At 46.2% G+C, this 23,238-nt stretch overlaps 1 protein-coding gene across 1 annotated transcript in view; it reads left to right on the forward strand.

The window, feature by feature from the left end:
- The first annotated feature begins 212 nt into the window (after positions 1 to 212).
- LOC121577007 (ras association domain-containing protein 8) overlaps positions 213 to 23,238 on the forward strand; it is a 54,896-nt gene continuing 31,870 nt past the window's right edge. Inside the window, exon 1 of the mRNA XM_041890682.1 lies at positions 213 to 534. The gene's annotated coding sequence lies outside the window, so the exon portion shown is untranslated. The remainder of the gene's footprint in view (positions 535 to 23,238) is intronic.

Here is a 23,238-nt window from a genome sequence, read left to right on the forward strand (position 1 = left end):
CTGTGTGTGTATATTCTGTATTAAAGAACAATATAGCCTACCTGAATGTCACCATATGGTACCTACTCAAGTAGGCTACCAACCACTTTCAGGAACTCGAACTCCACTCCTTTAGGTGAGTAGTCCTACCCCCTCTTCTACAGTGTATTGCAGCTTTAAAATGGTCCACAATGCCTTGCGGTGTCCCAGTTCCGATGCAATGTATTTACAAGCAAGAGTAATGAAATAGGCATAGGGCGATTTTCCGCAGCGTATTGGGCAGACCCCAAGTGCTAGCGCAGAGACGGCGCATCAAAAAACTTTCAGCCATGGATATTTCAATGCACCTAAATTTTTTTCGATGCAGTTCTCTTTGCTGTGGACCGTATCACTTTGTCGCAGTTCATAGAAGTGATTTATAGGCTTGCGCCGAGAAAATGTCACATTTGCAGATTCCATTACTCAACAGCATCTATTTTTCCTAAACTTCAGTCCGGCTACAGAAGAGTGGGGGGACTTCTGTTGTTTTTTCGGCACCTAGCCTACAACACGAAGGTATGATTACGTTTGTAGTTTCCCCGCTAATGTTAAGATGTTAACGTTATACTGTATCTTAACTAACCATTTACAACAGTATCCCAGGTGTAGTAATCGGTAATAACAGGCGGCCGGGATAATGGAAACATTATTATCAGGCTGCATAGTGGAACAGTTGTGCCCGTTACAATATCGCGGGTTGTTTCTCGCGGTGAATAATATCACACTTTTAAAACAAGAGAGGGACATTTCAGAGCAATTTGCCACACTTGTTTACTATGTGGCACATATATTTTACATCAACACATGCATTGGATCTCTACCTGAGAATAGCCTATAGCCCATGGTTTTATTACATGTTTATAAACATTGAATAATGGTTGATAATGGATACATTGTGTCTCATGTCTGTAAAACATTACACCTTTTCCACTTTTTCCTCCTATACTAATTTCCTCTCTGTATAGCCTATTTCCCACTCATAATTAAGCTAAACACTATTTAATATACCTATAGGGCTAATGTTTATGCGGACTCAGTTTATATTTCCAGTCACCCACTCTACCATTAGCGACTGAAACTACCTGTAGAGTAGGTCACAACAATATTTTTGGCATAATGATGTATTAGAACAGTAGTAGAATACAAAGGGCTTCTTTTGTGCTTTCAGCATCTTTGTATTGACACTTTTTTCATACAATCAGCTATTACACACATGTTGAAGCAAACAGTGTTGGCCAGCAGATACTGTACTATATCAGTATCTGAGTCCTGTTTGTTTTGGGCTGCCTACTACACAGCACTGTCATTTTGTTGATAATATTAAAGAAACATAGGCCTTCTCCGTAAAACTTTCCTTAGAACCTGTTTCATTTTCCTTCAAAGCTGTAGTAGCTTAATCCCACAGCTGTTGTAAACATGTGTTCAATTACTGCCCTAATGACTGATGGGACCGCCAGAACATGGACTAAACTAAACCCATGTCCTCATCATGTCCAAACCAACCCTCCAAACCCTTGGCCAGAGTAGGAGCCAGGAGACTGGGTCTGTTGCCCCAATCAGTGTTGCTCCTATGGCCCTGCTCCTGGCATCAGGCTGGCACTTCAAAGCTGGCCCGCTTATAGAGCCATCATGGCAGGGGAACAAAGGCTGTATTATTGCTGCTGGCTAAACGTGCCGTCCAGATGTTCGAGATCCTGCCAGTGTTGACCTCCCGACTAGGGGAGGCGGGGGCCACTCTGGAGTCTAATATAACATCCAGCCAGCCGGCCTGATGTTAGGGAGGGAGAGGGGAGAGGAGTGTGGGGCTCCAGAAGCTCCTAATGGAAAGCTTTACAGGAGCTGGGGCTTTAACCGTGGCTGTGGCGTGACTGGGGATGGTTTTAATCCCTGTTGAGGGACGGACATCTCAAACTCCGTCTCCCTAGAGATTTTTGGATTGAGGGGGTGGAGGGAGCAGGAGGAGTGGGTTAGCCTAAATTCTGAGCAAGTGTTCAGCTGTAAGGGTGTGCTCGAGGCGAGCCTATGTTTTTCAGGTGGCCTACTATAAATACAGGATATTTTCTGGCAAACTTTACCAGTGGAATAATTTATGTAATTACCTTGTAGTTACCTTAACTCAACTTTTTGTATTTTCTTAACTGTCTAGACATATTTATTTTATGGTAATTTCAAAGTTGCACAACTTGCACATCTACAAACATGTTTACAATGTCTACAAATGTTTTCCACTTACAAGGCAATGTGAAGCGTTTCACACACAGACACCCCATCCACACAAGCAGAACTCAGTTTGGTTTAAAATAGCAGCTTTAATCTGTCACTCATTTGTAATAAGCTTTATTGAAGGCCATAGGTTTTGTCATTGTAGTCAGACTAATGTCATTTAGGACCTGGTCTGACCTGAGAAGATGCTGCTGCTAGCACTGTGGAGGAGGGAGGAGGCTTTTAGTGATTAGATTTCAGAGAACCACCACAAGACTCCTGTCTGACATTCCTTCCTCTTTCTTGTTTTGGTATTTAGTTGGAAGTGGGAGTGGGGCTTCTGTTTGTAAAAAAAAAAGAAGGAAAAAAAGGTGTAGCCTAATGCTTGTTTTACGTCATTCAGTAATAACATTTACCCTTAGATTTAGCCTACTTAGCTTCGTTTTTTAATCATAGAATGTAATACAGTCCTTATTCCTTGTAATTCCTTCCTTCCAATATAAAAAATAGTCAGCCCACAAAATCACCCACAAAAAAGCCTGCCACTGTATAGACTGTATAACTGATGTAGTCCTTTGTGAGCATAATCTATGGCGTATTCATGTTAAAAGCAGCCCTGAGATCAGAGGGCTGTGCACAGAACCATGGAGTTCCTTATCTCCACGTCACTGCCCATTGCATTCTCACCGGACAGGAATCCACACTCTCGATGTTATTAGTTTCCTGGATACCTGGCACTTACGTGGAGATGTGGTGGAATTCCTTCCAATAGAAAATATATCTGCACACACTTGAATACCTCTGCATTCCGGGATGCCTGGCACTGACATGGAGATTTAGTGGAATTCCTTCCTATAGAAAAGATAACTGCACACATGTTAATACCTCTGCAAATGTATTGTGCTGATGTTTTTGATCAGATACCTTTTTCAAGAACTCCTCCCTATAGCCACTCAAAGCTCCTCTACACACAACTTCCTCAACCACTGGGGTCCCACAACCCAGTCTTACATACAAGGCTGTTTTGCATTATGGTAAACAGGGCCTGAGGCCCTAGTATGACCAACTACCCAGCTCTGTTACGTGTGTGAGGCATGAGAGTGTGAGGCCAGGTCAGCACTTGATGGCGAACTCGGGGGATTTAAAGACATGATTTCTCAGCCTACTCCAAGACACACACACACAAACAAGAGTCCCCACCACCACAATAAAACAGTGTCTGGCTGTGGCTGGGCAACAGGGATCCATTTCACAAGAGACCTAGTCTGGTACCAATTACAATAGAGTGTATAAATGGTGAGTAATTACAACGTAGCCCCGCTACAGGATGTGCATTTTGAATTAAAGTTCAATGTTGGAAATAGTTTGTAAGCACCAGAACCCCTATCACACAACCCTGTAAAAAAAAGTACTTATTATGGATTGTGGGGGATGGGCTCTGTTTTACTTTTCATAATCAGGATAGAGTTGAAGGTAATCTTTCTTTTGTTTTTGTTTTTATATATCGCTACCTCTGGTGTTATGTTACTGCTCTGCTCTCAGACCTTCATTGGCCTTCAACCTCTCTCCTTTGCCAAGAAGTGATTATATTGTTTCCCCCATAGTGAACAATGGTATGTAAAGTACAAGGGGAACACAGGGGTTAATAAGGTCTAATCATGGAGAAAGCAGACATGGAATAAGACTGTTTTCCTGCTAGAAGATCTTTGTCTTCAAAACAGTTCAGTGGTTCCCCAAGGGGTTTCTCCCAACTCCCTGAGAGAAGTTGTGCCTGATTCTTTGTTTTAGCCCCATGATGAATACCCATTTTGTTTCTCCTCAAACTGCCATTTGTTCATCATGGAAATTAATGATATTCATACCAGTCCACTGCAGTACAGTTCAGCAGGAATATATCATAGTTGTATGCCTAAATTCAGGAAATAAATATGATGATCTTATCCGTGACATGTAAGGGCATTGTCTTACGTCAAGTGGCGTCACTCCTACGTGCTTCTTGTCCCTAATCTGACAGGGAATCAGTGCAAACGGAATCAGTGCGCTATGAGACAATGTCCTTATCCTTCCTACCTATGGTCACGAAACCTCACCACACGAAACCTCACCCCAGCACAGCCATATTTCCCATGGCTCAGAGCTGTACATGATCACTCTATATCGGATATTATCTCTGTGGCAGTGACCTGTTGTAGGGGTTGGGAACCTGGGCCAGTTCCTGGCCTGGTAGAGAGATGGCAGTGCCTGGCCCGTGCCCCTGTGTGTGAGAGGACCCAGAGGGACATATTGTGGCTTGTTTACACTAGCATCAGTCAGTGGAAGTCCTGGCCCTCATGCCAACTCTCTGGGCTCCTGTAGCCCCGGACCTTTGGGCTGGCAACAGCGGGAACAGCCATAGCAACAGCCTGGGTCTCAGCGGACACACCGCCCACAGTACCTCGTACTCACACACCTCACTGGGCAGACAGGAAGCCAGCCCAGGGACCACCAGCCTGAACTCTGAAGCCGTGCCACATTGAGACAAATGACAAATGCATCTTGGGTCTAGGGATGTGGTGGTCACAAAATTTAGTCAGCCGGTTATTGTCAAGCAAATAACTGTCGGTCTCACGGTAATTGACCGTTAATTAACATAAACACATTTAACATCTCCTGGCTTCCACACATAGCCTACAAGCCACTGATGCAGACCTTTGGAACATCTACATTTAAAAAAGTCTAATTGTCATGAGCACTCTCTCTCCTGGTAGCAACATTAATTGCATTCAATTATCTTCCACTCTGCTCCTCCCTCTCTCTACTCAGCCCTAACTAGCTCCACCTGCCCTGCTCTGCTCTTGTTACCTGGCCAGCTGCACTGCATTTCCCACTCACCATCCTCACCTTGCCTCACTCTGTTCTAATTACTCTGCCAGCTGAACTGCATTTCCCCACTACCTCTCCCAGTATATCAAGCCCTGGTTTTCAGCCAAGCCCTGTCAGATCGTCTTCAAACCCCGGACCAGTAACCTGCCTGTCTGCGCTCCTGACTCCTGTTTGTGATACCGATCCTTTCTTGACTGCCTCCTTGTTCTACGGCCCCGTCTATCCCAACCTGCCTTCTGGACCTCGACTACTCTCCGATCTTCAGCCCCCTCCGGTAACTCGTTTCTGCCTTCTGTCTCTCACCCACGATATTTGCCCAGCCCTGATCTGTACTTCTGCCTGCCATTCATATTGCTGTTGTGTGTGTGTTCCCCCAGGTCTCCGACCACCAGATGAGCGTGCCCAGACGTTTCACCACCCTCAGCCCGGAGATACGCCGCTCCATCACTGGGAACACACACACTAAGCACTTGGACTGACACCCCCGGACATTTGGTGACCCCCGGAGCACAGGTACCCACAGGAGGACCCTGAAAGACCCCTGACACCCCTGGGACTCCTCTTCCCGCCTGTAACCTTGAATAAAGAACTCTGAATTTGAACTTGCGCTCTTGGGTCCTCTTCTGTTCGTGACAGAACGATCTGACCATCATGGACCCAGCGCACTCCCCTGACCACGATGGGGAGGAAGAGCCAGAGAGGACTGCCCTACAGCGACTGGAACGCTCTGAGGGAGACATAAATCGGATGGCTGGCGACATCGCTTCCCTTCTCCAGCTATTCAACCAGCAGCAACAACAGTTCCAACTGCAGCAACAACAGCTAGCCCAAGCCCTGCAACTACTCTCAAGCCCGGCTACTCCACCTGCACCCCCCTGGTCCTTTTGTTCCTGTACCACCGATACTTCTTCATCCCTCCGCTGGAGGTCCCAATGCTGCAGGCTCCGGCAGTGCTGCCACCAGATCCCCACGCTCCTGAACCAAGGATTGGGAACCCGGAACGTTTTGATGGCAACCAGAAGCAAGTAAGACCATTCTTGAGCAGCTGCCAATCCAGTTTGCACTACAGCCCAGGACTTTCTCAACAGAGGGAGCCAAGGTGGGGTATGTCATCACACATCTCACCGGTCGAGCTCGGTTGTGGGGAACGGCGGAATTCGACCGGCAAACCCCAGCCTGTGCCTCCTTCAGTGCCTTTGAGGAGGAGATGTTAAAGGTCTTTGACCTAGGCTCGCCAACAGCCGAAGCGTCACAAGCTCTGCTCACCATCCGTCAGGGCAATCGGACAGTGGCAGACTTCTCCATTGACTTTCGTACCCTGGCCAGTCAAAGCTCGTTTAACCCAGAGGCACTGGTGCAAGCCTTCCTCCATAGCCTGGCGGACTATATCAAGGACGAGCTTGTTTCCCATGACCCGCCCTCAACGCTTGATGCCGCCATTGACCTTGCCGTTCGCATTGACCGCCGTATACAGACCCGGAGGAGGGAGAAGGGCCGTCTCAGTCAACCTGCCATCCGTGCTGGGTCGATGACCGCTTCTGTCCAGCCCCTGCCTGTCAAGTCCCATAGCCAACTCAATCAGCCTGAGCCCACGGAGAGATTGGCCGTGCCTCTCTGACTCCCGAGGAGCGTCGGCGCCGTCTAAGCTCCAACCTTTGCCTCTACTGTGGTGGCGAGAATCACCTGTGTCGCTACTTGTCCGGCAAAAGCCGCAGCTCACCAGGTGTAGGGGAGATCCGGGTGAGCTCAACAAGCCTTCAGTCTCCCTCCATCCGAAAGACCCTGCTTCATCTCCGCCTTCAGCTTTCTGACAAGACTCATACATTGGCCGCCTTGTGGATTCCGGGAGCCGAAGCAAACATCATGGACCCTGAGCTTGCACAGCAACTGGGGCGTGAACCATCATCAACTGACACAACCCATTCCTGCACGAGCCCTGGATGGGCATCATCTTGGCACTGTCACTCATATCTCCGACCCTGTGACAATCCTGCTGTCAGGAAACCACCAGGAGTCCATCCAGTTTCACCTCCTACACTCACCTGGCCAACCACTCATTCTTGGATACCCGTGGCTCCGTCAGCACAACCCCCACATCGACTGGGAGACAGGAACAGTCCGTGAGTGGGGAAGGAGTTGTCACCAGACCTGTTTAAGGCGGGGGCCACCCTGCCCGTTCACCGGGAAGGATCTAGCGCTACCTCCGACATATCCAATGTTCCGGCCTGTTACCACAGCCTGAAAGAGGTGTTCAACAAATCCAAGGCGACATCTCTACCCCCACACAGACCCTATGACTGCGCGATTGATCTCCTGCCTCGGCACAGCACCTCCCAAGGGTCGTCTGTATTCACTGTCAGCCCCGGAAAGAAAGGCCATGGAGGACTACATTAATGACTCTCTTGCCTCCGGGATAATTAGACCGTCGTCTTCCCCGCAGGAGCGGGATTCTTCTTTGTCGGCAAGAAGGACGGTTCTCTTCGTCCATGCATAGATTATCGGGGTCTGAACGACATCACGGTTAAGAATCGCTACCCACTGCCCTTACTTTCGTCTGCCTTCGAACTGCTGCAGGGAGCCACTGTATTCACTAAGCTGGACCTTCGCAATGCCTACCATCTGGTGCGGATGAGGGAGGGAGACGAATGGAAGACAGCGTTCAACACACCAACCGGCCACTATGAATATCTCGCCATGCCCTTCGGCCTCACCAATGCCCCAGCAGTTTTTCAAGCCCTAGTGAATGATATCCTCAGGGACATGCTAAATACGTTCGTATTTGTGTACCTTGACGATATTTTAATATTCTCAAAGACTCTGTCGGAACACACGCACCACGTCCGGTTGGTCCTGCGCCGCCTGCTGGAGAACTCTCTTTCGTGAAGGCAGAGAAGTGCGAGTTCCATGCCAAGACCGTTTCATTCCTGGGGTATGTGGTGACCCGAGGGCAGCATTCAGATGGATCTCACGAAGGTGTCGGCTGTCACTTCCTGGCCAGTTCCTGAGTCTCGGAAGAAGTTGCAACAGTTCCTGGGCTTTGCCAACTTTTATAGGAGATTCATCAGAAACTATAGCACAGTGGCTGCACCCCTCACGGCGCTAACCAGCACTAAACAACCGTACCAATGGACATCAGCTGCTGATAAGGCCTTCAATATCCTCAAGACATGTTTCACTTCTGCTCCCATCCTCCAGATGCCAGATGCAGCAAGGCAGTTTGTGGTGGAGGTAGATGCTTCGGACGTGGGAGTGGTGCAGTGCTTTCTCAAAGAGCAGCTGAGGATGGCAAGATGCACCCCTGTGCCTTCTACTCCCCGTCGAGCTAACCCCCTGCCGAGTGCAACTACGACATTGGGAACCGCGAGCTGTTGGCTGTCAAGCTCGCCCTTGAAGAATGGCGGCACTGGTTAGAGGGGTCAAAGGAACCATTCGTAGTGTGGACAGACCACAAGAACCTGGAGTATATCCAAACAGCCAGGAGGCTGAACTCCGTCAACAGCGGTGGTCTCTGTTCTTTACGCGCTTCAATTTCACGCTCTCCTACCGCCCGGGATCTCGCAACATCAAACCTGATGCTCTTTCCCGGATGTTTCAGAAGGACGAGACCACCGCCATGACAGCTCCCATTCTTCCCAGCCACTTGGTCGTAGCGGCCCTCACCTGGGAGATCGAGAAGCAGGTCATGGAGGCTCTTCGGACCAGCCAGGTCCAAGCACCAGCGCCCCCAACCGTCTGTTTGTTCCAGCAAATCTCAGGTCACCTGTGATTCAGTAAGGGGCACGAATCCCGTCTGGCCTGTCATCCCGGCATCACTCGCACCTTCATCTGGTCCGCCAGCGGTTCTGGTGGCGGGGGGATGAGACGGGATGTCCGAGAATTCATCCGAGCTTGTCCCACTTGTAACCGAAACAAGACTCCCAACCAGCCTCCTGCTGGGTTGCTGCAACCCCTACTCATACCCAAGAGGCCCTGGTCCCACGTTTCACTGACTTTGTTCACGGGCCTTCCGCCCTCTGACGGACACACAGTCATCCTTACCATTGTTGACCGCTTAGTAAGATGACCCACTTCGTGCCCCTTCCCAAACTACCCTCTGCTAAAGAGACCTCCCAGGTGGTCCTGGAACATGTGTTTCGTATCCATGGCCTACCCCAGGATATAGTGTCAGACCGGGGTCCGCAATTCTCAGCAACCTTTTGGAAGGAGTTCTGTCATCTCCTTGGGGCCACCGCCAGCCTATCGTCTGGATTCCACCCGCAGTCAAACGGCCAGACTGAACGCATGAACCAGGAGCTGGAGAAGGCACTGAGGTGTGTGGCTTCCCAAAATCCCCGGGCCTGGGCTCAACACCTGCTCTGGGTGGAATATGCCCATAATTCACTCACCAGTTCCTCCACCGGTCCCCCTTTCAGTGTGTCTACGGGTATCAACCTCCACTGTTTGCCAGCCAGGAGGCGGATGCCACCTGTCCGTCTGCTCTGCGTATGCCCGCCGCTGCCGCCGCACTATGGGGCCCAGGCTCGCACTGTGCTCCTGAAGTCTGGAACCAGCTACGCCGTCGGTGCCAACCGACGGAGGACCCCAGCACCTACTTACCGGGTTGGTCAGAAGGTCTGGCTGTCTGCCCGGATCTGCCGCATGCGGGTTGTATCACGAAAGCTGGCCCTCGCTTCATTGGTCCTTTTCCTGTGCAGAAAGTCATCAGTCCAACGGCGGTCCGACTTCAGTTGCCCGCTTCCATGCGGGTCCACCCCACCTTCCACGTCTCCAAGGTCAAGCCGGTCCATGAAAGTCCCCTGGTCCCTGCAGCTCCGGCGCCACCTCCTCCGCGCCTCGTAGATGGCGGTCCTGTCTTCACCGTCCGGCGGCTGCTCCGCTCTAGGCGAAGGGGTAGGGGTCTCCAGTACCTCGTTGATTGGGAGGGGATATGGTCCAGAGGAGAGGACCTGGATCCCGGCCAGGAGGATAGTGGACCGGACCCTTATCACTGACTTCCACCGTCTACATCCTGATCAGCCTGCAATCCGTAGGGGGCCGTCCCAAGAGGGGTTCCTAGTCGTCCGGCCCGCCCTGCTCCTGTCTCAGTGCCTGTCCTGTCTCCCGACCGTGACCCTCCAGCTCCTTCTGAGGATGAGGAGATTCACTCGGACCGCTCGGAGGAGTTCTGACCCGCCGCCTGCTCCCTCCACCCTCCCGGCATGATGTTGTTCTTGGGACTTCTGGGGCCGTCCCTTGGAGGGGGGTCCTGTCATGAGCACTCTCTCTCCCTGGTAGCAACATTAATTGCATTCAATTATCTTCCACTCTGCTCACCTCCCTCTCTCTACTCAGCCCTAACTAGCTCCACCTGCCCTGCTCTGCTCTTGTTACCTGGCCAGCTGCACTGCATTTCCCACTCACCATCCTCACCTTGCCTCACTCTGTTCTAATTACTCTGCCAGCTGAACTGCATTTCCCACTACCTCTCCCAGTATATCAAGCCCTGGTTTTCAGCCAAGCCCTGTCAGATCGTCTTCAAACCCGGACCAGTAACCTGCCTGTCTGCGCTCTGACTCCTGTTTGTGATACCGATCCTTTCTTGACTGCCTCCTTGTTCTACGGCCCCGTCTATCCCAACCTGCCTTCTGGACCTCGACTACTCTCTCCGATCTTCAGCCCCTCCGGTAACTCGTTTCTGCCTTCTGTCTCTCACCACGATATTTGCCCAGCCCTGATCTGTACTTCTGCCTGCCATTCATATTGCTGTTGTGTGTGTGTGTTCCCCCAGGTCTCCGACCACCAGATGAGCGTGCCCAGACGTTTCACCACCCTCAGCCCGATACGCTCGCTCCATCACTGGGGAACACACACACTAAGCACTTCTGGACTGGACACCCCCGGACATTTGGTGACCCCGGAGCACAGGTACCCACAGGAGGACCCTGGAAAGACCCCTGACACCCCTGGGACTCCTCTTCCCGCCTGTAACCTTGAATAAAGAACTCTGAATTTGAACTTGCGCTCTTGGGTCCTCTTCTGTTCGTGACACTAATAAATCCATGTAATATAGCCTACACTTTCACAATAAATCCATTATTTATTTTAGACAGGTCTAAAGAAGCATGATATGAAGAAAATGTAGTCTATTTCAGAAGAACAGAATAGCATGCTCTGAGTTGTCCTTATCAAATCAAATGTTATTTGTCACATGCGCCGAATACAACATGTGTAGACCTTACAGTGAAATGCTTACTTACAAGCCCTTAACCAACAATGCAGTTTTAAGAAAGAATACCATTTTTTTTCTTCTTCAAAAAATACAATATAAAATAATACAAAATAAAAGTAACAAATAATTAAAGAGCAGCAGTAAAAATAACAATAGCGAGGCTATATACAGGGGGTACCGGTACCGAGTCACTGTGCGGCGGCAGCGGTTTGTCGAGGTAATTTAGGTAATATGTACACGTAGGTAGAGTTATTAAAGTAATTATGCGTAGATAATAAACAGAGAGTAGCAGCAGTGTAAAAGTGTGTGTGGTGGGGGGGCAATGCAAATAGTCTGGGTAGCCATTTGATTAGATGTTCAGGAGTCTTATGGCTTGGGGGTAGAAGCTGTTTAGAAGCCTTTTGGACCTAGACTTGGCGCTCCGGTACCGCTTGCCATGCGGTAGCAGAGAGAACAGTCTATGACTAGGATGGCTGGGGTCTTTGACAATTTTTAGGGCCTTCCTCTGACACCGCCTGGTATAGAGGTCCTGGATGGCAGGAAGCTTGGCCCCAGTGATGTACTGGGCCGTACACACCACCCTCTGTAGTGCCTTGCGGTCGGAGGCCGAGCAGTTGCCATACCAGGCAGTGATGCAACCAGTCAGGATGCTCTCGATGGTGCAGCTGTAGAAGCTTTTGAGGATCTGAGGACCCATGCCAAATCTTTTCAGTCTCCTTAGGGGGAATAGGCTTTGTCGTTCTCTCTTCACGACTGTCTTGGTGTGCTTGGACCATGTTAGTTAGTTGGTGATGTGGACACCAAGGAACTTGAAGCTCTCAACCTGCTCCACTACAGCCCCGTCGATGAGAATGGGGCGTGCTCGGTCCTCTTCTTTTTCCTGTAGTCCACAATCATCTCCTTTGTCTTGATCACGTTAAGGGAGAGGTTGTTGTCCTGGCACCACACGGCCAGGTCTCTGACCTCCTCCCTATAGGCTGTCTCGTCGTTGTCGGTGAACAGGCCTACCGCTGTTGTGTCATCGGCAAACTTAATGATGATGTTGGAGTCGTGCCTGGCCATGCAGTCATGAGTGAACAGGGAGTACAGGAGGGGACTGAGCACGCACCTCTGAGGGGCCCCCGTGTTGAGGATCAGCATGGCGGATGTGTTGTTACCTACCCTTACCACCTGGGGGCGGCCCGTCAGGAAGTCCAGGATCCAGTTGCAGAGGGAGGTGTTTAGTCCCAGGGTCCTTAGCTTAGTGATGAGCTTTGAGGGCACTATGGTGTTGAACGGTGAGATGTTGTCAATGAATAGCATTCTCACATAGGTGTTCCTTTTGTCCAGGTGTGAAAGGGCAGTGTAGAGATTGCATCATCTGTGGATCTGTTGGGGCGGTATGCAAATTGGAGTGGGTCTAGGGTTTCTGGGATAATGGTGTTGATGTGAGCCTTGACCAGCCTTTCAAAGCACTTCATGGCTACAGATGTGAGTGCTACAGGTCGGTAGTCATTTAGGAAGGTTACCTTAGTGTTCTTGGGCACAGGGACTATGGTGGTCTGCTTGAAACATGTTGGTATTACAGACTCAGACAGGGAGAGGTTGAAAATGTCAGTGAAGACACTTTCCAGTTGGTCAGCGCATGCTCGGAGTACACGTCCTGGTAATCCGTCTGGCCCTGCGGCCTTGTGAATGTTGTCCTATTTAAAGATCTTTACAGTTTACATTTTAGTCATTTAGCAGACGCTCTTATCCAGAGTGCATACATTTTCATACTTTTTTCATCTTACTCACATTGGCTACGGAGAGCGTGATCACACAGTCGTCCGAAACAGCTGATGCTCTCATTCATGTTTCAGTGTTACTTGCCTCGAAGCGAGCGTGGAAGTAATTTAGCTCGTCTGGTAGGCTCGTGTCACTGGGCAGTTCGCGGCTGTGCTTCCTTTTGTAGTCTGTAATAGTTTGCAAGCCCTGCCACATCCGACGAGCGTCGTAGCCGGTGTAGTATGATTCGATATTGGTCCTGTATTGACGCTTTGCCTGTTTGATGGTTCGTCGGAGGGCATAGCGGGATCTCTTATAAACTTCCGGGTTAGAGTCCCGCTCCTTGAAAGCGGCAGCTCTACCCTTTAGCTCAGTGCGAATTTTGCCTTTAATCCATGTCTTCTGGTTGGGGTATGTACGTACAGTCACTGTGGGGACGACGTCATCGATGCACTTATTGATGAAGCCAGTGACTGATGTGGTGTACTCCTCAATGCCATCGGAAGAATCCCGGAACATATTCCAGTCTGTGCTAGCAAAACAGTCCTGTAGCTTAGCATCTGCTTCATCTGACCACTTTTTTATTGACCGAGTCACTGGTGCTTCCTGCTTTAGTTTTTGCTCGTAAGCAGGAATCAGGAGGATAGAATTATGGTCAGATTTGCCAAATGGAGGGCGAGGGAGAGCTTTGTACGCGTCTCTGTGTGTGGAGTAAAGGTGGTTAAGAGTTTTTTTTCCCTCTGGTTGCACATTTAACATGCTGGTAGAAAAGAGGTAAAACAGATTGAAGTTTCCCTGCATTAAAGTCCCCGACCACTAGGAGCGCCGCCTCTGGATGAGCGTTTTCCTGTTTGCTTATGCCGTATACAGTTCATTGAGTGCGGTCTTAGTGCCAGTATCGGTTTGTGGTGGTAAATAGACAGCTATGAAGAATATAGATGAAAACTCTCTTGGTAGATAGTGTGGTTTACAGCTTATAATGAGATACTCTACCTCAGGAGAATATAACACATGAGATCTGGTAAAAGATAATACAAACAGAAAAACATGCGTTTTCATTTTATTTTTTATCATCATCTTTGAAATGCAAGAGAAAGGCCACAATATAATATTGCAGTTTAGGCGCAATTTACATTTTGGCCACTAGATAGCAGCAATGTGTGTGGAAAGTTTCAGATTGATCCAGTGAAGCATTGCAATACTGGACTATTTTGTATCATGTCTGCCCAAATGTGCCGAAATTTGGTGAATTGATACATTTTCAAGTACATAACTATAGAGAACATTCAAAAATGATATGGTAATACAAAATGTAAGTTTACACACTCCCAGGAATGTCATACATGATGGATCATTAGCTTATACACTAACTTTCACACATCTAGATGGCCAGGCGGGGTGGGTGTGGAGCCAGAGACAGCAGTGGTTCAAACTGTAGAACCCAGTTCCTACATTTGAATATAAAAATTGATTTTATCACACAAACCTATGCTACATTTGATCTCTGGGACCCTTAGGATGACAAATCAGAGCAAGATTACTGAATGTAAGTACATTATTTACCTTCAGAGGTGAATGTATCAAACCAGTTGCCGTGATACGTTTTTGTTGTTGTTGTACACTCTCCTCAAACAATAGCATGGTATTTTATCACTGTAATAGCTACTGTAAATTGGACAGTGTAGTTAGATTAACAAGAATTTAAGCTTTCAGCCCATATAAGACATGTCTATGTCCTGGAAAGTTTGCTGTTACTTACAACAGTAATGCAAATCACATTAGCGCACGTTAGCTCAACTGTCCCGTATACGGGACACCGATCCCGTAGAGGTTAACAAAGAAATAGGTACTCCTATATGCTTAATTTAGAGTTGTTAATCTAACTTTAGTTGTTCTACAAACGTTGGGCTATATGTTTAGATTTTTAATACATTGTAAGGCTGCATGATGCGACTCTAATGATGATTTGAAAAAAGTCACTTGAAAGGCATGAGCTCTGTTTAGTTTTTTTGCGCAGGCTGTACACCCTTCATCAGTCTCTCATTCACAATTTGACAAGCACTTGATAATGCCTCGATTTTCACGCCGGCATCCCCTTTGTGTGGCCGTGATGCACCCTAAAAAAATCCATGCCTTTTGCGGCCTGTGCCCTTGGCCCGGAGTGCTGCGTTGTGCCCTTCTCCCTGAGTGCTGCGCACTCTGAAATATCTCTCACGACAGACACATCAGGGACACAACTGCGTGTGTCCTTATCCAATTCTGAGGTGCATATTGAAGATATTGGAAGAACTGTCCACATTTACTTTTCGTCAGCCAACAAGATGAGTAGGCCTAACGAACAGCAAAAACACTAGCCTATGTTAATCTACTATCCCCCATAGTACAAAAGTTGACCTATTCTGTGCGAGAAATAAATATTCCAAACATAGTCTGGGACAGTTGTGGGATGCGATTGATCCCAAATTAATACAACCACTAGCATCAAAAAACCATTTTTTTTTTCAAAAAACCGTTGATAAACTATTAGGCTATTTCTTCACATTATAAGCGCAGCAATACGCACATGGCAGTAGGCTATAAGTGCGAATGTTCCATTAGCGGGAAAACACCATTATCAAAAGTGACCGCAAATGCAATTATGCATGTAATGCTTTTATTATAAAGGTGCATTTTTATGGTGAAAATTATCTTCCCCAAACTTGGAACTCACACACTGCTTATGTATGCCAGTTAGGCTCTACACCCCTTGTAAAGCAGATTAATGTGCTTAATTTTAAGAAGTTATTTGGCCACTTTAGTTGTGATACAAATCTTATCAAAACATATAAGCCTATGGGCTAGGCTATGATTAAAAAAGTCGCAAAGAAAAAGGCATTGTTTCTTGCCTTATGCTGGGCATCATTCACAAGTGATAGGCAATATTATCACCCATCAGACTATTCTTGATTTAATCTTGTCTTTACATATACTAAATAATATACAGTACAAGTCAAAAGTTTGGACACACCTACTCATTCAAGGTTTTTCTTTATGTTTACTATTTTCTACATTGTAGAATAATAGTGAAGACATCAAAACTATGAAATAACACATATGGAATCATTTAGTAACCAAAAATGTGTTAAACAAATCAAAATATATGTGAGATTCTTCAAAGTAGCCACACTTTGCCTTGATGACAGCGTTGCACACTCTTGGCATTCGCTCAACCAGCTTCATGAGGAATGCTTTTCCAACAGTCTTGAAGGAGTTCCCACATATGCTGAGCACTTGTTGGCTGCTTTTCCTTCACTCTGCAGTCCAAGTCATTCCAAACCATCTCAATTGGGTTGAGTTTGAGGGATTGTGGAGGCCAGGTCATCTGATGCAGCACTCCATCACTCTCCGTCTTGGTCAAATAGCCCTTACACAGCCTGGAGGTGTGTTTTGGGTCATTGTCCTGTTGAAAAACAAATGATAGTCCCACTAAGTGCAAACCAGATGGGATTGCGTATCGCTGCAGAATGCTGTGGTATCCATGCTGGTTAAGTGTGCCTTGAATTCTAAATAAATCACAGACAGTGTCACCAGCAAAGCACCCCCACACCATCACACCTCCTTCTCCATGCTTCACGGTGGGAACCACACATGCGGAGATCATCCGTTCACCCACACCGCATCTCACAAAGACACGGCGGTTGGAACCAAAAATCTCCAATTTGGATTCATCAGACCAAAGGACAAATTTCCACCGGTCTAATGTCCATTGCTCGTGTTTCTTGACCCAAGCAAGTCTCTTCTTATTATTGGTGTCTTTTAGTAGTGGTTTCTTTGCAGCAATTCAACCATGAAAGCCTGATTCACGCATTCTCCTCTGAACAGTTGATATTGAGATGTGTCTGTTACTTGAACTCTGTGAAGCATTTATTTGGGCTGCAATCTGGCGGTCCTCATGAGAGCCAGTTTCATCATAGTGCTTGATTATTTTTGCGACTGCACTTGAAGAAACTTTCAAAGTTCTTGAAATTTTCCAGATTGACTGACCTTCATGTCTTAAAGTAATGATGGACTGTAATTTCCCTTTGCTTATCTGAGCTGTTCTTGCCATAATATGGACTTGGTCTTTTACCAAATAGAGCTATCTTCTGTATACCACCCGTACCTTGTCACAACACAACTGATTGGCTCAAACGCATTAAGAAGGAAAGAAATTCCACAAATTAACTTTTAACAAGGCACACCTGTTAATTGAAATGCATTCCAGATGACTACCTCATGAAGCTGGTTGAGAGAATGCCAAGAGTTTGAAAGCTGTCATCAAGGCATAGGGTGGCTTTGAAGAATCTCACATATAAAATATATTTTGATTTGTTTAACAGTTTTTTGGTTACTACATGATTCCATATGTGTTATTTCATAGTTTTGATATCTTCACTATTATTCTACAATGTAGAAAATAGTAAAAATAAAGAAAAACCCTGGAATGTGTAGGTGTGTCCAAACTTTTGACTGGTACTGTATGTGTAAAATTTGTTTTGATTTAGAATGGACCATTATCATGAACCTGTCTCGAAACAGGGGCAGCGGGGAAAAAATACATGTAATATATGCACTTAAATAGCAAATTGAGGACGCTTTTTCCGTGGTTCATTTTCATGCCATCCAGGTAGGCTATACTCCTGTTGTAAAGATAAGCAATGTGCTTAATATTAGGAAAGTTGAGAAATAAATACAGTTGAAGTCGGAAGTTTACATACACTTAGGTTGGAGTCATTAAAACTCGTTTTTTAACCACTCCACACATTTCTTGTTAACAAACTATAGTTTTGGCAAGTCGGTTAGGACATCTACTTTGTGCATGACACAAGTAATTTTTCCAACAATTGTTTACAGACAGATTATTTCACTTATAATTCACTGTATCACAACTCTGTGAAGCATTTACATACACTAAGTTGACTGTGCCTTTAAACAGCATGGAAAATTCCAGAAAATGATGTCATGACTTTAGAAGCTTCTGATAGGCTAATTGACATCATTTGAGTCAATTGGAGGTGTACCTGTGGATGTATTTCAAGGCCTACCTTCAAACTCAGTGCCTCTTTGCTTGACATCATGGGAAAATCAAAATAAATCAGCCAAGACCTCAGAAAACAAGTCTGGTTCATCCTTGGGAGCAATTTCCAAACGCCTGAAGGTACCACGTTCATCTGTACAAAAAATAGTACGCAAGTATAAACACCATGGGACCACGCAGCTGTCATACCGCTCAGGAAGGAGATGCGTTCTGTCTCCTAGAGATGAACGTACTTTGGTGCGAAAAGTGCAAATCAATCCCAGAACAGCAGCAAAGGACCTTGTGAAGATGCTGGAGGAAACAGGTACAAAAGTATCTATATCCACAGTAAAACCAGTCCTATATCGACATAACCTGAAAGGCCGCTCAGCAAGGAAGAAGCCACTGCTCCAAAAAAATGTCCTCTGGTCTGATGAAACAAAAATAGAACTGTTTGGCAATAATGACCATCGTTATGTTTGGAGGAAAAATGGGGATGCTTGCAAGCCGAAGAACACCATCCCAACCGTGAAGCACGGGGGTGCCAGCATCATGCTGTGGGGGTGCTTTGCTGCAGGAGGGACTGGTGCACTTCACAAAATAGATGGCATCTTGAGGAAGGAAAATGATGTGGATATATTGAAGCAACATCTCAAGACATCAGTCAGGAAGTTAAAGCTTGGTCGCAAATGGGTCTTCCAAATGGGCAATGACCCCAAGCATACTTCCAAAGTTGTGGCAAAATGGCTTAAGGACAACAAAGTCAAGATATTGGAGTGGCCATCACAAAGCCCTGACCTCAATCCTATCGAAAATTTGTGGGCAGAACTGAAAAAGCGTGTGCGAGCATGGAGGCTGTCACGGATTCTGCCGAGGCTGCCCCTCCTCCTTGCTCGGGCAGGCTTCAGCGTTCGTCGTCACCGGAATACTAGCTGCTGCCGATCTATGTTTCTATGTTGCACCTGTTGTCTATTGTCACACACCTGTTGCCCATTAGTGTAATCACGCCTTCCCTATTTAACCCAGTGGCTCCCAATGTGTTTTGTGCGTGGTTGTTTTCGTTTCGTGTGTCGTTTGTGAGTGGGTTAGTTCCTACCTGTGTGGAGAGATTTCTGTATTGTATTCTTTACTCATTTCTCAGTAAAGTACATTTCTTCAAGTTCTGTGTCCTGCGCCTGACTTCGACCCACCGCATTACACTGACACTCGTGACAGAGGCCTATTTTGGAATGGCAAGCCAGACAAAATTAAACGGGCCTATTTATATAATGAATATGAATTCGGAGGACAGAAATTATTAAATATTAAAGCATTAGACCTATCACTAAAAGCTTCAGTCATACAAAAGTTATACTTAAATCCGAACTGGTTCTCTAGCAAATTAGTAAGATTGTCACACCCAATGTTCAAGAATGGCCTTTTTCCCTTTATTCAGATTACAACCTCTCACTTTCAGTTATTTGAAAAGGAAATCATCTCCCAAATATCACTATTTCTAAAACAAGCCATAGAAAGTTGGTTGCAATTTCAATTTAATCTTCCAGAAACGACAGAACAAATAATGCAACAAATATTGTGGTTAAACTCAAATATACTAATTTATAACAAACCATTTTTTTTTGACAAAGTGTTTAAAAAAAGAATAATCTTCGTAAATGATATAATCGGTAGGACTGGTGGAGTTATGTCGCACATGCAGCTAACAAAAACATATGGAAATGTCTGCTCTACCCAAAATTACAACCAAATAATTGCAGCATTACCGCAAAAATGGAAGAGGAAAGTGGAAGGGGGAAAAAGTAAGGAACTTGTCTGTCGGCCTTGCTTTAAAGAACATAATTGGTTAAAGAAAACTGTGATGAATAAAAAAGTATACCAGTTTAATTTAAGGACCAAAGGATTGACAGCCGTCCCATATAGATTGCAAAATAGTTGGGAAGAGATTTTTGACGTACCGATTCCATGGCATAGTGTTTATGAAATGATACGCAAAATGACGCCGGATTCAAAACTTTTGCTAATAATAGAATGTTATTTATATGGGGGATACAATCTTCCCAGCTCTGCAGATTTTGCTGTGAAGAGACAGAATCATTAGATCATTTGTTTTGGTACTGTCCATTTGTAGCGTGTGTTTGGGCACAGGTCCAGGAATGGCTAAAGGATTGTAATATTTACCTGGACCTAACCCTGCAGATAGCATTACTGGGTGATCTGAAAAGTCATAGTCAATCAATCAATAATATAATAATACTTTTAACAAAAATGTTTATTTTCAATTTACAATCTGTAGAACCAATGAGAATAGAAAGGTTCAGAACTATTGTAAAACATCACACACAGTACAGTTGAAAAATATATGGCAAATAGAAATCCAATATGGATGGTGTTAAGAGATAAATGTGTGTTGTTGAATGGAGTTGAAAGATGGGACTAATAACAACTAACAACAACTAATAACAACAAGATAACTAATAATGTAAGCATACTGTGTCCATAATAAGTATATAGGTTAAGTATATAGGCCCTGTGTACATTCACAAGGCCGCAGGGCCAGACGGATTACCAGGACGTGTAAATCAAATCAAATCAAATCAAATCAAATTTTATTGGTCACATGCGCCGAATACAACAGGTGCAGACATTACAGTGAAATGCTTACTTACAGCCCTTAACCAACAGTGCATTTATTTTAAACAAAAAAAGTAAAAATAAAACAACAACAACAAAAAAAAAGTGTTGAGAAAAAAAAGAGCAGAAGTAAAATAAAGTGACAGTAGGGAGGCTATATATACAGGGGGTACCGTTGCAGAGTCAATGTGCGGGGGGCACCGGCTAGTTGAGATAGTTGAGGTAATATGTACATGTGGGTAGAGTTAAAGTGACTATGCATAAATACTTAACAGAGTAGCAGCAGCGTAAAAAGGATGGGGTGGGGGCAGTGCAAATAGTCCGGGTAGCCATGATTAGCTGTTCAGGAGTCTTATGGCTTGGGGGTAGAAGCTGTTGAGAAGTCTTTTGGACCTAGACTTGGCACTCGGTACCGCTTGCCGTGCGGTAGCAGAGAGAACAGTCTATGACTAGGGTGGCTGGAGGCTTTGACAATTTTGAGGGCCTTCCTCTGACACCGCCTGGTATAGAGGTCCTGGATGGCAGGAAGCTTTGCCCCAGTGATGTACTGGGCCGTACGCACTACTCCTCTGTAGTGCCTTGCGGTCGGAGGCCAAGCAGTTGCCATACCAGGCGGTGATGCAACCAGTCAGGATGCTCTCGATGGTGCAGCTGTATAATTTTTTGAGGATCTGAGGACCCATGCCAAATCTTTTTAGTCTCCTGAGGGGGAATAGGCTTTGTCGTGCCCTCTTCACGACTGTCTTGGTGTGTTTGGACCATGATAGTTCGTTGGTGATGTGGACACCAAGGAACTTGAGGCTCTCAACCTGTTCCACTACAGCCCCGTCGATGAGAATGGGGGCGTGCTCAGTCCTCTTTTTTTTCCTGTAGTCCACAATCATCTCCTTTGTCTTGGTCACGTTGAGGGAGAGGTTGTTGTCCTGGCACCACACGGCCAGATCTCTGACCTCCTCCCTATAGGCTGTCTCATCGTTGTCGGTGATCAGGCCTACCACTGTTGTGTCGTCGTAAAACTTAATGATGGTGTTGGAGTCGTGCCTGGCCATGCAGTCATGGGTGAACAGAGAGTACAGGAGGGGACTGAGCATGCACCTCTGAGGGGCCCCCGTGTTGAGGATCAGTGTGGCAGATGTGTTGTTACCTACCCTTACCACCTGGGGGCGGCCCGACAGGAAGTCCAGGATCCAGTTGCAGAGGGAGGTGTTTAGTCCCAGGATCCTTAGCTTAGTGATGAGCTTAGAGGGCACTATGGTGTTGAATGCTGAGCTGTAGTCAATGAATAGCATTCTCACGTAGGTGTTCCTCTTGTCCAGGTGGGAAAGGGCAGTGTGGAGTGCAATAGAGATTGCATCATCTGTGGATCTGTTGGGGCGGTATGCAAATTGGAGTGGGTCTAGGGTTTCTGGGATAATGCTGTTGATGTGAGCCATGACCAGCCTTTCAAAGCACTTCATGGCTACAGACGTCAGTGCTACGGGTCGGTAGTCATTTAGGCAGGTTATCTTAGAGTCCTTGGGCACGGGGACTATGGTGGTCTGCTTGAAACATGTTGGTATTACAGACTCAGTCAGGGACATGTTGAAAATGTCAGTGAAGACACTTGCCAGTTGGTCAGCACATGCTGTACACCACTTCTATGCTCGCTTCGAGGCAAGCAACACTGAAGCATGCATGAGAGCACCAGCTGTTCCGGATGACTATGTGATCACGCTCTCCGTAGCCGATGTGAGTAATAATCCCATAGAAAATCTGTGGAGGGAGCTGAATGTTCGAGTTGCCAAACGTCAGCCTCGAAACCTTAATGACTTGGAGAAGATCTGCAAAGAGGAGTGGGACAAAATCCCTCCTGAGATGTGTGCAAACCTGGTGGCCAACCACAAGAAACGTCTGACCCCTGTGATTGCCAACAAGGGTTTTGCCACCAAGTACTAAGTTATGTTTTGCAGAGGGGTCAAATACTTATTTCCCTCATTAAAATGCAAATCAATTTATAACATTTTTGACATGCGTTTTTCTGGATATTTTTTTTGTTATTCTGTCTCTCACTGTTCAAATAAACCTACCATTAAAATTATAGACTGATCATTTCTTTGTCATTGGGCAAATGTACAAAATCAGTCGGGGATCAAATACTTTTTTCCCTCACTGTTTGTATGGATGTGTGTGTGTGTGTATGTATGTATGTATGTATACATATATATATATATATATATATATATATATATCTACCCCCTAAAAAAAAAGGAGGCCTACAATCCTGACTCAGTTACACCAGTTCTGTCAGGAGGAATGGGCCAAAATTCACCCAATTTATTTTGGGAAGCTTGTGGAAGGCTACCCGCAAACGTTTGACCCAAGTTAAACAATTTAAAGGCAATGCTACCAAATACTAATTGAGTGTATGTAAACTTCTGACCCACTGGGAATGTGATGAAAGAAATAAAAGCTTAAATAAATAATTCTCTCTACTATTATTCTGATATTTCACATTCTTAAAATAAAGTGGTGATCCTAACTGACCTAAGACAGGGAA

Source organism: Coregonus clupeaformis, chromosome 11 (genome assembly GCF_020615455.1).
Source record: "Coregonus clupeaformis isolate EN_2021a chromosome 11, ASM2061545v1, whole genome shotgun sequence".
In the NCBI taxonomy this organism is placed as follows: domain Eukaryota; kingdom Metazoa; phylum Chordata; class Actinopteri; order Salmoniformes; family Salmonidae; genus Coregonus; species Coregonus clupeaformis.